The 3,847-nt window shown below is 37.2% G+C and overlaps 1 protein-coding gene and 1 long non-coding RNA gene across 4 annotated transcripts in view; one reads left to right on the forward strand and one right to left on the reverse strand.

Annotated features, from left to right (window-relative positions):
* Nucleotides 1–3,847, forward strand: part of LOC106869685 (putative amine oxidase [copper-containing]) — a 491,890-nt gene that overhangs the window by 46,737 nt on the left and 441,306 nt on the right. The window lies entirely within an intron of this gene.
* The window catches only part of LOC128251568 (uncharacterized), an 85,257-nt gene continuing 81,678 nt past the window's right edge, over nt 269–3,847 (reverse strand). Inside the window, exon 3 of the long non-coding RNA XR_008267173.1 lies at nt 269–589. This is a non-coding gene — a long non-coding RNA (uncharacterized LOC128251568). The remainder of the gene's footprint in view (nt 590–3,847) is intronic.

Genomic DNA, 3,847 nt, shown 5'->3' on the forward strand with positions numbered 1-3,847 from the left:
TATATATATATATATACAGATACATATATACATATCTATATATTACTATATACACACATATATACATATATATATACGTATATATATGCGTATATGCATGTACATATACGTATATTTGCAAATATATATATATACACAAACATACACACACCACACACATACCACATACACACACAACACACATACCACATACACACACCACACACATACCACATACACACACCACACTAGACCGCTCATACACTACATACGCATAAACATCACGTCACACACACACACTCATTTCTTATACTTCACATTACACACATACGAATTCGCACGTGCACGAACACAGTAAAAATCACAATTTAAGGACACCATTAATCTCAATTTGGGATCTGCTTTTCCACACATCGAACAACATTATTCTTTGAGATTTTCCAATGCTTTTTTATTTCTAGACTGTTTAACATAAATTGTTTTTAAGAGACAGAAATGGCTACTGTCTATTTGGTGCCCGACTGGAAATAATCGATGGTTCGTGTTCGGTCCTCCGCTCACGCTAAGAACACCGCCGATACGCATAAATCACTCGACTTCATTGCAGTAACTGAAAAAAAGAAGAAAAAATGATTTACTACAATTTTTCTATGATTTAAAACAGAGAAATTAGCCTTTAGCATAATTGAAATTAATAGACGCACGCATGGCTGTGTGGTTAAGAAAACTAAAGCCCATTGCACGGCACCTTGAGCAAGTGTCTTCTACTATAGTTCCCGTCCCGACCACTGCTCATGAGTGAATTTGGTAGAGGGAAACTGTGTAAAACCCAGTCATATATATGTGTGCGCGCATGTGTGTGTGTGTGTGTATAGTTGTGTGTGTATATATATATGCATATAATTATGTAATGTGAAGAAACAAAAGACCTGCTAATTTATTCCGCAAACATGACTCCGATTAGAGATGGATTTAAAGGACAAATGTACATGATAGAATAAAAATTTTTAAATACACAGATATTTTTTTTAAATCTATAAATAAATAAATATATTAAAAATATATATGTGTAAATTCATAGATTTTAAAAAAATCTCCGGATGGAGGCATAAAAACTTGAACTTATTAGATAGAACTACATCATACGAACTTAAAATTCCCCACTTCACTTTAAAGGACTATAAACCGAACTTTTATTCTAAACCTTCTATAAGACTTATTTGCCCCACAAAGTCAGACCTGGGTAGAATCGCAAATTGTATACTTGATAATCATTCCTAAAATTAGAACAAACGTAAAACTTCCCTTATGGAATTCAACCGGAGACGTTATTACCTGGTTTCATTCGGTTAAGGATAAACATCATACCCATTTTATACAATTCTATATCTCAAACTATTATGCTTCAATCTCACCAATCCTCCTTAATAAAGCTTTAATCTTTGCTCGTAATTTCACAACGATTTCCCAACAGGATATCGACATTATATTAACTGCCAGAACAACACAAATTGGACAGGAACCAATACTCATCGGACTCTTCACAAATTACAGATCTGGTAGGCCTACTTTTATTATCACAAATTAAATCAAACTTCCCCCAAATAGCAGGCGGATTATACATGGATGAAGCTCTTCTCACTACTAGTGGATTATCCAAACCAGCAGTCGAACGCACAAAGAAAAAGAAACTAAAATTTCTCAAGAATGACTGTAATTTACATATTTTATTTGAAACCGATACCAAAGTAGCCAACTTTTTCGGTGTTACGCTGAATCTAAATACCGACTTATACCAACCATATCATAAACCGAATCAAACGCTACAGTACATCAATGTTCTATCCAATCATCCTACAAATGCCATAAAAAATATTGTAACCGGAATCTCCATAAGGCTCTTGAATTTATCTGCTAACGAGACATTATTTAACAACCAGGTTCCACATTACAACCAAGCATTACAGTTAAGTGGTTTCCAGGAAAAAATATATTATACACATAATACTATACTAAAAACAAAAATAGCAAACACATTACCCGAAAAGAATATCAAACCTATGAAATCTGCCTCTACTGAAAATCAATTATATAATCCGGAACCAAAATTACACAAAAGACCACACCGGCCATACCAGAAATCTACATTAAATTCGTATGATACCCCAAATAAAAATATAACAATGCCCAACAACGTGCTAGAAGGTGATGCTCTTATGGTGACATGAACGAGGTTTGACCGTGTTTACAGAGTAAACAGGGCCGATCCGCTGGTAGTGTGCACCAAGGAAGAACAGAGATCAATGATCCGATTTCTCATGTCTGAAGAGGTGTCAGGTGTTGGAATTCATCGTAGATTTTCAGTTTAATACGGGGACAGCGCACTACCGCGTAGAAGTGTGTATGAGTGAATCAAGAAATTTAGAAGTAGCCAGACAAGCGTAAAGTTCAAAGAGGAAGCAAAATGGCCATCAACCTCCCCACTGACATGAAGATTCAACAAGATCGAAAGAAGGTTCTTGCGAAGCGGTGAGTGACCATCGAGGTGGCTCATTCTCTGCAAATCAGCCATAGTTCTGCATACAACAAGCGTCGGTTCTGTAAAAAATGTGCGAAATGGGTGCCAAGAGAGTTTACCGAAGCACATAAGCCTAATTGTGTGGAGATATGTCAACGCTTGCTCGACCACTACACAGATGGAGGAGAAGATTTTTTGGAGAGAACAGTCGCAGGAGAAGAGACCTGGGTCCATCACTTTCAGCCAGAATCGAAAAGGCAGAGTGTAGAGTAGAAAAGAAATCCAAAACTCAAACTTTCGCAAAAAAAGTGATGCTAACCGTTTCGGGGACGTAAGAGGGCCTATACTGGAAAATTACCCAGAAAAGTGGTCTATCAGTGTAGGCTACAGTGAAGTACTGGCCAACAAACTGAAACCAGAAATTTGCACCAAACGTCGAGGTCTATTGCTGAACAACAATGCACTCCATATACGGCCACCCTTACTCCTAAAACCTTTGAAAAATTGGGTTTCGGGTTGCTGGAACACCGTGCGTACTGTCCAGCTCCAGCCCCTTCCGACAATCACCACTGAACCACGCAAAATCTATTTCGAGGTCGTCGATTGCAAATCGACGAAGTGCAGGAAAGCGATGCATAAATGGCTGCGCAACCAGCCGAAAGCCTTCGATGGATTAAGCAAGCTTCTAGACCGCTGGAAGAAGTGCATCAAAAAGCAAGGAGGCTATGGCGAAAAATAATATAACTGTTCAGCCACTACTTTTGTTTTAATAAATTACAGAAACAACAGTGCACACTTACCCTTGTCTGTATGTGTGTGTCCGTGTGTCCATGGATGTATTGAGACAGATTGGTAGACAGACAGATTAACAAACAATACTGCTTAAACTATTAAAATGTGTCATAAATGTTGCTTCATTGAAGTATTTCCTACCTAAATACAAATTTCGAAAATATATCCGACGAAAATTGAAAACCTATTGCAGCGTTCTTCAATATGGAAGAAAATAATTAAATCTACAGACCTATAAATAGACATCGAAATTGAGTTAGTTTCCGGTTTTTTCGGCATGTTAGAATTCAGATTACAATATTAATTAAGTTTTGTATTTTAGGAAAACAAAAAAGAAGACAAGAAAGGAGAACAGGCATGACCATGTGTTTAAGAGATTCGTTTTGCACCTATGTGATTTTTGGTTCGGTCCCACCGCGTGGCACTTTTAACTAATATCTTTTACTACAAGAGCCGATTATGAGCAAATTCGGTAGACAGAAGCTCTGTGGAAGCTCGCCATGTACGTATATATACATATATGCATGTGTGTGTGTGTGTGTGTGTGTGTGTGTGTGT

This window comes from Octopus bimaculoides, chromosome 2 (genome assembly GCF_001194135.2).
Source record: "Octopus bimaculoides isolate UCB-OBI-ISO-001 chromosome 2, ASM119413v2, whole genome shotgun sequence".
Lineage (NCBI taxonomy): Eukaryota > Metazoa > Mollusca > Cephalopoda > Octopoda > Octopodidae > Octopus > Octopus bimaculoides.